We start from the raw sequence: 11,576 nt of genomic DNA on the forward strand, positions 1-11,576 counted from the left end.
AATTTTTGTGTTTACTGCTCCTTCCATTACAAATTATCAGGAATGTTTGCTTAGTTGTGCTTAAATTGGTAGTTTTCTGTTTAGAGCTTTTTTCTTTGGCCTTGCTATTAAACACTGTATACATAAGAAGAGCATTATTTGGCAAATACATATGAAGGATTTAATTTCGTTTCATATACAAATTTTGATTGCATGACAATGATACTCTGATGTCGGAAAATCTGCAACTTCTTATTGCTGTCACGAGCCATAAGACCAACGCCATTCTACGCAGACTCCTCAAACAAAGCCATTCTTGAACTAATAGAATAAGGGTTAACTTGATATTAAACAAAGAAAAAATTTATCTTTGATCCAATATTAAAGGATTAAGAAGCTACAGTATGGATCCTCTTAGTCATGTATGCCGCAAATCAAATATGTAAATTTATAAAATTTTGAGATAATACAAATAAAAGATTTTTAAGAGTTTAGGCATAAATAAGAAGAAATATTAAATATACTAAAGATTGTGTCATGAAATATCTTGATCCAAGCTGCAAGTTTCCAAATTCCTTTAATCTCATGTTCCATTATTTCCCACATGTGTATACAAAATCAGAAAGAGGGTCATTTGGACCACAGTTTGAATTACGTGATGACAAGGTAATAAGCAATTGAATATGAACAAACCAACATGAAACATAATTGCAGACCTTCTGTAGGAGGCAAGTTGACATTGAAAAAAGCTTTACTAAACCTGCTATCAGTGATGCTCCATGTTCCTGGATGATCCACTTACAATTAAGTTATCTTGGCACAAGAATTTTTTGGCTGCCGGAAAAGTTTAAAGCAATATAGTGCATTAAAAGAAAATGAAACCCATTTTCATATAGGATATATGTTGGTTTCGGACTCTTTGCTTTCTCTCTCCCAAACTCGATCAGATTCAAATCAAGTTGTAGAGCGAAGGAAAAAAACAATGGAAATGCCCTCCGTTTTAAACACAATTGATTTTATCGTGCAAATTTTATGTATAATTACTTTAAAATTATTTTCAATGAATTAATGTATGTGTATACCTGTACAGTTTTTGATGCATCTGTTTTGAGGGTATGCAGGCCGTTGCAGTTCTTAGGAAATGGGCAGGCAGCCCTTGGAATTCCCAGGAAGTGGCTAGGTACCATAGCCATGGTATCATTATACTTACTTTCAGTGTTTATTTTATCTTTAAGTTTACATATTAATCCTGTGGGGGTTTAGGTTTATATTGAAGGAAAAAAACAATGGAAATGCCCTCCGTTTCAAACACAATTGATTTTATCGTGCAAATTTTATGTATAATTACTTTAAAATTCTTTTCAATGAATTAATGTATGTGTATACGTGTACAATTTTTTATGCATATATTTTGAGGGTATGCAGGTCCTTGCAGTTCATAGGAAATGGGCAGGCAGCCCTTGGAATTCTCAGGAAGTGGCCAGGTACCATAGCCATGGTATCATTATGCTTACTTTCAGTGTTTATTTTATCTTTAAGTTTACATATTAATCCTGTGGGGGTTTAGGTTTATATTGAGCTCCATATAAATTGGGTTTTGCGGATTATCCATCTTATGGAAGTTTATGTTGAGCTCTCATACTCTCTTTGGACCTTAAATATATAATCACTTTCTTCCGAGCTTTGTTTGTTCATTATAAGATGCATGACATAATTAATTTATCTTTAATTTTGTACGTCTTTGTTCTTCTCTGTTTTTAGATATTTTCTTATTTATGTAGGATGCCTATGAACATCTCTTTTTAGTTAAGTATTCAGGCCGCTAATTGTGACCACAATGCGTTATGCATAAAGGCATGCTATTGAATTCAACAGCCACATTAAGTTTATTCATTCACATTTTTCCAGGCTTCCTATCAGATCCCTCAGATTTGGTGGTGTTGTATTGTAAAAACAGACGAAATTAAAGGAAAAAGCAAAGAACTAAATTGAAATATCCTATGCGTTTATATGAAAGTAGCGACCAATGGTTGTGTGCTCGACTTGGCTCTGCAGCTGTAACGAAATCTATGAAGGAGGATCTTAGGCATCTGATATGGCAGCCTCCCAGGTAACTATATATTTTCCTTGAATCTCTGATCGATTTAAAATTGATTGTTTAAAGCATAAATCATATATTTAGCTCTATTATCTCTCTTCCAAATAATATGTGTCTACATATAAAAAAGGAAGTTATAATAGGCTGTCGTGAGATCTTAAATTTAGCCCAATTGTGTATCTAAATTCTTTTAGGCGTAATTATAAACAATTTTTGCTTTTTATTTTCCCTTTATACTATTTCTTTAGGTTTAAATGTGCTTTGCTGAACTGCTTAAGTTGTAATTTAGGTGCAATATTTGGTAATATTCCACCAATAGTGGTGTCATTATTATTAAACTTATTTTGGATGTTATTTGTCGTATAAGGTTTACAATACTGGATCCATACCATTAACGGGTGAGTAGCTTTTTGAGTATCATGTGGAGGTGCACCTATCTGTCATGCCATCCATTCTGAATTTGATGGTTTTCTCCGTTTATGTGTTATAGCTTGCTGATATGTTAGCACAGGCTACATACTATATTTTCCCTTTTTTCATCTCTTTTCATGTAATTAAAAGCTTTGTCCGAGGGGCAGGTCTAGTGAGTTTTTGGTGTTGTGGTTGGGGGTTTCGATGCTGGGTTGTAGTAGATCAGAGTTTTGGGTGGTTTTGGGACATGGGGAGTGCCCGAGGTATGGATTCTGTCTGGAGTGGGGGTTTTATTTTGCAGGTTTTTAGGTCTGAAGGTTTAGATGGGTTCTGTAGTGCTGTTGCAGGTCGTGTAGAGGGTCTGATTTTTTTCGAATGCTGGAGAGGTTTTGCTCGTTTTCAGTGTGGAGTTTCGCTTCGAAGTCGTGATGCTGTAGTTTCAAGTGGTGGTGTTGTTGTAACTTCGAGTGAAGTCTGCAGAATAGGGGAGTTGTTCGTGCAAAGTTTCTCGTGGTGTGACTTCTGTCTGGGGTTTTGGCTGGGTTTTGTTATTGCTGGAATTTGTTTTTGGGCCCGAGTTGTTTTTCTTGATTTCTTTGGTAGTTGCTCTACTCGTACTCTCAGGCTCATTGTCTGTTATTTATCACTCGCATCAGACCGTTCCTTGGGCTGTTATTTTGGCAATAATTTCGGTGTATTGTTTGTGTCAGTGTTTAAGCATTATGCTCAGGATTACAACCCTTGTACCGATATAAAGAAAAGCTTCAACCTACGCAGGCTTCTTGGTGATATGCCTAGCATTGAAACTCTTAAGGGCAATATCATCAGCCTCTGGGTAAAAGTTTAACAAATTAGATTTCTTTCCTTTTCTTAAATTAAAATATGTCTCTTGTGTTTTAATTTAATAATGTACATACATAGTTTTTGGATCCAGGTTTAACTTTTCACAATTATCTAACCTCAACAATGGAGAACTTGAAGACACTGAAATTATGTAGTGTTGCATTTAATGACGTGTATGTGATTTCAAATGCTCTGTGCTTGCTCAGAAGTATGCCCATGTTGGAATGACTTGAGATAAAAGTGGTGAGTGCTAGTACTAAATTGTGTATTAATTGTTAAAATATTGCTGAAACTTAGATGAGGCACCAACTGATAATTTGTTCTTGATTTCAACTCACGATGCAATGTATATGTTACACTCTTGTAATGCAGGGTTGTGACATGAACTGTGGGAGAAACGTAGAGTTAACAGCTGGACAATATTTGGAATCACCAGATTGTGAGCATGTAACTCTAAACCAACTCCAAAATGTGAGCTCCTTTTATTAAATCTTTGTGAATAGAAATTCAAATCTATGAGTTCAATGCACCTTAAATTACGTACAAAAGAGACAAATAAATTAGGACGGAGGGAGTATCTTGGAGGAGTTGATCTGTCCTCTATGAATTCTATGAATTGATAATAGAAAGTGAAGGTGACAGGACAAATATTCATGCAACTTAATTCCTGAAGGATATAAAACATGACCAGGAATTGGTCTTTGAGACATGAGACCTATTTCTTAAAACAGGTACATTCAGTCAGAAGTATGTTCAGCTATTGAGCATTTCCCAAGAGCACCGTCTATTTGCATTCACTCGCTAGTCTTTCACCTCTATTGTTAATAACTCTCACAAACTGCAGTCAGATATTCTTTTGTAATAAATTTTTGGATGATAAAACTACTAATCAAACTGAGCTTTGGACAAGCCAATTCACGATGCTATGTCAAATACAGAGTTACGTTTTTTTTTCCACTGTCAAGGCACTAGGAAAGAAATTGATGATCAACATTCAAGTAACACTTTATTACTCTATTAAAAAACCGTCATATATTACCATTTCACAATAGAGTTCTCTTCACTCAGGTCCATTGTCAAATACAGAAATTTTGTCTTCACTTATATCAACACTGCAATAAAAGTGACTGATCAGCATTGTATGTCAAGAATGTAGATTGTTATTAATTTCAAACAGTATCTTAAGCCACAAGTATGAGCATCAAAAGTACATAATAATTGAAGTAGTCAAAATCAGAACGTTGTTTTATAACAGAAAAAATATATTACAAAATCCATGAAATCTGGTAACATGTGACTTAGAAGCAAGATTCTTAACAGAAGTTCGCTTATCCAAAAATATTCCAGTTAAAATATACTGATAGCCAAGATAGAAACAAAAAATTTGAGCAGAGTAGTGTTTTCTACGATTTAATAGCTGATCTAGGTTGTTACATGAGTAAAATGCCAGCCCACAAAGACAGATTGCTTAGCTAACTATATTTTCATAGATTCAGAGGGGTTAGATTTTACCAATTGAGCATGCAACTGGTGGAAATTTATAATGACAATATACATTTCTTAAATTAAGAATGCATAAAAGGGATAGGGTATTTCCTTCAGACAGTGTTCATGAGAAGCAGCATAATGCATTCATATTTGGTGTAAATGTTAGAAAATAATACAAGGTCCCTAATGTAAGATTTGGTGTTGATTACAGAGGTACGCCAATTGAATAATAAACAAAGCTCTTTACATTTAGGAAGGGAAAACAATCAATCACAATGCACTCTGATAAATTAATAAAAGCATAGGATGATTCCATAATGCCAAATTAGATAATCAGGCCCTCGAGGATTTTTTTACCTAATCAGCCTTGTCCTGTTATTCTTGGACCAAATTGCTTGTAGAGAATTGTCTTGCTGGCTGCGATACACGTCCAAGACAGCCTCTGACACTACAAAGCAGCTCAAGTCACGCATTAGTTGCTCAAGGATTGTAAGTGAAAATAGGTTGTTACCAACTGTCTTCTCTAGCTGTGAAACGTGAAATGCTATCTACTCAACTCATCGACTGCATCATGCAAGTTATTCTACAACAATCAAATGAAGTAATGAATGATTAAACACATTAACAGTAGTGAGAAAAATGAAGCAACCAGCACAATCTACAACAATGTCTAATCTTTTATAATAAGTGAAAATTTTATAATCTGCCCATAATTAGATTAAAAATAGACCATCTTACAGTGAAAAAGAACCAACAAAAATGAACACGTAGGAGGAATCCCTCGAGTCCTTCAGCTGGGAGGAAGCTCTCCGTGTGGCTGAGAACTCGTAGGAGGAAGCTTTGAGATGGAAATTCAAGTACTTGGTCTGTTTCTTCCTGTAGTCGTACAACATTTCTCCTAATCTAGTTTTTCCAAAAAACTGATTTGCACCAGAGTAGAGAAACAACCAATCTATCTCCTCCGAACCAATGCCAAAAGTGAACATTTTGTTCCAAACCACCTCACCAGAAACTGCTATTGGTGTCCACAAACTGAGCTCCTTTTCAACAAGTGACCCGTCAGGAACAGTTTTAAGGACCACAGCCACGGAGCCCTCAAAATTCAAAACGTTGGACTTCCTTGCATGAACAAAGCTTGGGTACGAAATCAGTCCAAACAGTTCGGTATGCAAATCAAAAGTTATAATGAAATCCACACCTTCCATATACAAAACCCCGTCAACAACGGGAACCAGACCTCAAAACAGGGGATGGGGGGTAATAGAGAAAACTTGGTAACTCAGTATCGACCTTAATGACCCTCCAGGAATCAGAATTTGAAGAATACAAATGCGCTGCTTCCAAACCCACATGTTTATTATCAATTTTCTGATATTCAAGAAATAAAACCTTAAAGTCACAGGATACACAATCAAATCCAAACCCAACTTCAAATTTGTAGGCTTTTAGGACTGGTCGTGGGTTGTCGATGATAACAGTGAAGGGTGTGTGCGGTTTGTCAATAACAGGGGTGCGTGGTGGTGGGTGGAATATTGTATGTCTCCTCTCCTCAGTCATGGTGAAAGCCGCAGGTGGAAGCATGAGTTTCTTAGACATCCTAGTTAGGGGATTTAATAGATATAAATCAGCTTTAAAGTTATGAAAAACACAAACAACACCGTTAGAAGAGCTTACAAATTGTAATAAATCAAAAGGGGGCATCAAGGGGATATTCACCGAATAGTGTTTGAGAGAATCGGGGTAGAGAATAGTGGCAGCGTGACAGCCTTCATTATCGTCTACTCTAGAAGTAATCATAATAATAGAGGGTAATTTATTTACAGAAATTAGGTGGTGAGCAATGTGGAATTTAGGTGTTGAAATGATAGAATGCCATAACTTACAAACAGATTTACATCTGAACAGCGAAATGACACAAGTGCGAGAGAGTATGTTGAATATAAGGTCCTTCGATAAATACCTCTCAGCACTTGAAGATAAGATCTCGGCCCCTGCATTGTCTTCTTGAGTTGCTTTTGCTTTGCCCGGATTGTTCCTCTTATTCTTGGATAGGATTGTGTCCTGGTCACAATTCATCTTTCTCTTTCTAACATATATGATGGCCTTATACACATCATCATTATTTTTACTACTGGATGATGATGATGATTTGTTATGATGTTGTTCTCTAGTAGTATTTGAGCATCTTTTTGTTGTGCCTCTTGTTCCTATTAAGAGAAGTTAAATGGTTCCTCTTTCTCTTATTAGATGATGATGATGATGATTGGTTCCTCTTTCTCTTATTAGATGATGATGATGATGATGATTTAGCGGAAAGATTAGATATCTTCTCCTCTTCTTCTTCTTGTTTAGACATATTGTTCATCTTCCTCTTCTTCTTCTTCACAACGGCACAACGGATTGAGGTCCCCAAATCACTCCACATCTTCCTCTTGTTGTTGATGGGTGATGATTTTGATTTATTCTTCCCCTCCTCCTCGACAACATCATCATCATCATCATCATGTTTACACAAAATCCACTTTCCAGCAGGAGGATCCATCGATTGATTGAGTTTAATTTTGATATCTGAATTATTCTGGGTTTTACTTGTTGTGTGTGTCTTGCCCAAATCTTCCTTTGCTGTGTGTATATATATAGGCTTCAGGTCGTTTATCTTCTACTGCCTGTATACTTCCTATTGGGCCGCCCAACCCTTTTTCGGGCTTTGTTTCCAAATATTTATTTTATTTTGTTTTCAAAAATATTATTTTATTTAGTTTTAAAACTAAATAACCTCTTAGTAATAGCTTATGTGGCACTCATTTTATCAATTGATGCAATCCAATGATGATAGGTAAAATAAAATCTTTAGGAAAAATATAGATAAGTGGTTATGAATGGTTATATATAGCCGATGTCTAAAAACTGGTAATAAAAAAATATAGATAAATTTATAGTGAATATCTTTAAAATTTATACATATATTTTGTTATCTATATTTTAAATAATTATTATAGTCAACAAATTTAGTTAATCTCGTTGGATAATCGGAGATGTTCCGTCGGTTTAATTGTAGTTTTTACAATTGTATTGTTTACAAAAACAATAGTAACAGGGCTTGTTTGGGCCGGTTTTACCTATTTAATTACCAAACCCGTTTATTGCGGCATAAATATTAAATCATTAATCTCAAAAAAAATATTAAATTCAACCCTATTAACTATGTGATGGGGCCGGTTGGGTTAATCGGGTTGAAAGAAATAAAGCTGTCAAAATTACATATAACTAATGTTCATTGTAAAATACAAAAATTAAAAAATTAAAAGCAGGAAATTAAGTACTGAATCCAGAATATTACATCATCCATAAATAGTTCGGAATCCAGAATATTACATCATCCATAAATAGTTTAAGCAATCCCAAATATTACATCACCCATCAATAGTACGTCCCGAAGCATACTACAAAACAGTCTAAAATTTAAACAAAATAGGCTGAATAGTGACAATCAGTGATCAATGAGATTAATAACATTGGCTCTACTATTGCACTTCTCATTTGATCCAACACTGCCTTTCTTTTTTCCAATAGTATCTACAAAATATACAATATTTGAAATTTCAGAAAACATGTTATAAAATCTACTTCAAGAAATGTATCGAAAAGTGTTTTTCACCTTCTTCAACTTCAAGAAATTCGTAGGATTGAGTTTTCCAAATAAGTATTAGATTTAATTCCACCATGACTACCCTTCAACCAACTTTGAGTACAAATGAGCGCCTTCACCATTTTTGGACTTAAAGAACTCCGAAAAGCATCCAGTATTCGTCCACTTGTACTAAATGCAGATTCCGAAGCAACAGTCGAAACTGGAATAGCAAGAATATCTCGAGCAATCAAAGATAAAGTTGGGTACGTGCTAGTATTGTCTTTCCACCAATTAAGAATGTTGAACTTATCGGTCATAGGGTCTAGAGGTTCTTCAGAATAGTAGATGTCAAGATCACTCTTTTTCTCCGTTGTTCCCATTTGCTGCTGCTGCATATAATTCTCCAACAACCTTCTCTTCCGTGTTTCTTTGCCAACAGTTTAAACTGGAGAAGGACCTCCACTGTCCTGTTACACGTTAACATTTACAAGTCAAACATGTATGTTATACTACTAATCTGGAAGTACAGAACATGACTGAACCTAGATAATAAACATATTCACTAGCAGCAATAAGTATATCACAGTCAATACAGAAACATGATCACTGTCCAAAAGAAGATGGCATCTAAAAACTGTTAAGGTGTTGTTGGGCAACACTGTCAAATGTCTAGCAAAGAGTGAGTCATGTAGTTCACAAGATAGCTATTTACATTCTTCAAACTAGAAGAGTTGGTGATCAGAAAAACAATTTTCCTGCTGGAGTGGTGTGGTTAGCATCTCCAGACTCCAATATTAGTATATGGGGCTCTATTTCATTATTTTCTATTAATTAGTACATAACTTCAAATTCCAGGAAGTCAAAGGCTAAAACTGTAAACTAATACTTGCCAAAATACAGCAAGTAACAATATTTGTAAACTAACTTCCCTGTGTTTGTGGTCATGACTCGTGACTAGGCATTTGAAATATATTAGTTTTCCATCATGTTCAGTTCTTTCAATCATCTGCATACTGACCAACACCAATTTATACCAAGCTATTATCTTCTTCTAAAGTACATAAATCAACACTACAGAAATCTACTGACTAGGCTAAAACTGCTTGATCAACACTACAGAAATCAGAAAACAGATTATAAAGTACAGTGCAGCCAGAAAACTAACCTTAGTACAACCATCTCTAACTCTAGTACTATAACAAACATGTAAGCCGTGCAAAATCGACTCCACCTTCACAACAATCCTAGCAACCGTCTCAGCATCATATACAGATTCAAAACAGTACTTCAAGTACCTCATTTTGTACCCGGGATCGAGTACAACAGCCAAGAACAACATTGGATTTATATTATCCGCATTTTCCCAATATTTGTCGTATTTTCTCTTCATGCTAACAGCCATGGTAGACAATAAAGGATGATCTTGATCTACTAACTCGGCCAGCATAGTGTGAATCTCACATATTTCATGATAAAAGTTATTTGAAGTTTGGTGCAAAGTGCCACTAAACTTCAACGTAACTTCATAAAAGGTAGACAAAAATTTCACAAAAACAGTTGCTGACTCCCAATCATTAGACGATGGAGGTCCAATCATTTTTTTACCGTTCTCTTTTTCCATAAAGTAGCTCAAAAATTTGTCGTCCTCCTCTTCATACCTTGTAAATGCTTTTTCAAACTTCAGAGCCGCATCCAGCTCATATACGTGCTATTCCACCTTGTAGGCACGTCTGAGACCAGTCCCCCCTTATAATCAATTCTCTTCTTCTCCACACAACATCTGAATTTAAGTAGCCTTGCTGTAGATGAACGAATGTATCTCACGGAATTACGGATTGCAACTATTGAGTCATGCAACTTTGTTAGTCCGTCATTGACAATTAAGTTTATGATGTGAGCACCACGTCGAACATGGAGATGTTCACCATCAAGAACAACACATTTCCATGCATTGACCCTTCTCCTTACAAAACCAATTGCTACATCATTGGCTGATGCGTTGTCAAGTGTAACAGAAAATACTTTTTCAACCCCCCATTCAAGCAAACAGCCCTCAATCACCTTTCCAATGGTCTCACCTTTATGGTTTGAAACTTGACAAAAGTTGATTATCTGTTTTTATAGCTTCCAATCAGAATCTATGTAGTGTGCAGTGAGACACATGTAGGACATTTGAGTTCGGGATGTCCAACAATCGGTTGTTAGACTCACCTTTTGTCCAGCGGCTGTCAAATCTTTCATCAATTTAGATTTCTCATTACAAAACAGCGTGTAAATGTCCCGAATAACAGTCATTCGACTTGGGACCACAAACCTAGGTTGCAGCTCATTGATCAAATTCTTAAAACCTTCCCCCTCCACAACATTGAAGGCCTGTTCATCCTTCACCACAAACTTCGCCAAGGCATTCCGACATCTTACTTTTTTAAATGTTGCTACCAACAAACTGCCCTTTCCTTCAAATCTACGTTTAAAGCTAAGCACCTTTTGCTTCCTATCAGCCATATTTTTTGGATAATTCTTGCATTTCTTTAAGTGAGCCCACAAACTACTTGTTCCAACTCTTGTACTATGACAAGCATAGTTCGCTCCACAATAGTTACATGTGCATCTTGGACCCTTATGATTTCCACCCTTTATTTTGGTAAAATGATCCCACACATCAGAAGTTCTGGTAGGTTTTCTCTTGGTTGTAAGTGGGTCAACATCATCAGTCTCCCTTTTAGGGGATTTAAGTTCACCATTAGTAATCGAGGGTTCATCAGGGGGTTAAGTTTTGATCAGAGTTTGGGGTTAGGAAAGTGTTTGGGTTTTGGGTGGTGTTTAAGATCACTGGAGGAATTTGTTGAGTGGAATCAGATATCGGGGGCGGGAATGTTTTTCCATATTTTTGTCCTAAATCCAAACAAATAAATAAATATATATCAAAACAAAGATTGAGCACTCAGTCAAGACTTTATAAATTAATCTATTAAAAACAAATAAATAAGTTAAATCAAGAAACAAATCAAATCATACCAAAGATTTAAAATAAACAAATCAAATCAAGTTTAAAATGAATATCACTACCTATTAAATCATCACAAGTCATTCATTTAGTTACAATCACCACATCCACAGGTCATT

General features: G+C 35.6%; 2 long non-coding RNA genes across 3 annotated transcripts; one reads left to right on the top strand and one right to left on the bottom strand.

Annotated features, from left to right (window-relative positions):
* The first annotated feature begins 1,892 nt into the window (after window positions 1-1,892).
* Window positions 1,893-3,807, top strand: LOC141704758 (uncharacterized). Its single transcript, XR_012568063.1, has 4 exons — window positions 1,893-2,089; window positions 3,199-3,323; window positions 3,410-3,574; window positions 3,704-3,807. It is a non-coding gene; the product is annotated as an uncharacterized LOC141704758 (long non-coding RNA).
* Window positions 3,808-8,134: 4,327 nt separating this feature from the next.
* Window positions 8,135-11,339, bottom strand: LOC141704762 (uncharacterized). Of its 2 annotated transcripts, XR_012568069.1 has the most exons (3): window positions 9,616-11,339; window positions 8,478-8,917; window positions 8,135-8,395 (listed from the first exon to the last, which is right to left on the bottom strand). It is a non-coding gene; the product is annotated as an uncharacterized LOC141704762 (long non-coding RNA). The 2 variants fall into 2 exon arrangements; XR_012568068.1 differs by having other exon boundaries at window positions 8,135-8,917.
* Between the last annotated feature and the right edge of the window lie 237 nt (window positions 11,340-11,576).

The sequence above is a fragment of the Apium graveolens genome, unplaced genomic scaffold, assembly GCF_009905375.1.
Source record: "Apium graveolens cultivar Ventura unplaced genomic scaffold, ASM990537v1 ctg8213, whole genome shotgun sequence".
NCBI classification, from domain to species: Eukaryota; Viridiplantae; Streptophyta; class Magnoliopsida; order Apiales; family Apiaceae; genus Apium; species Apium graveolens.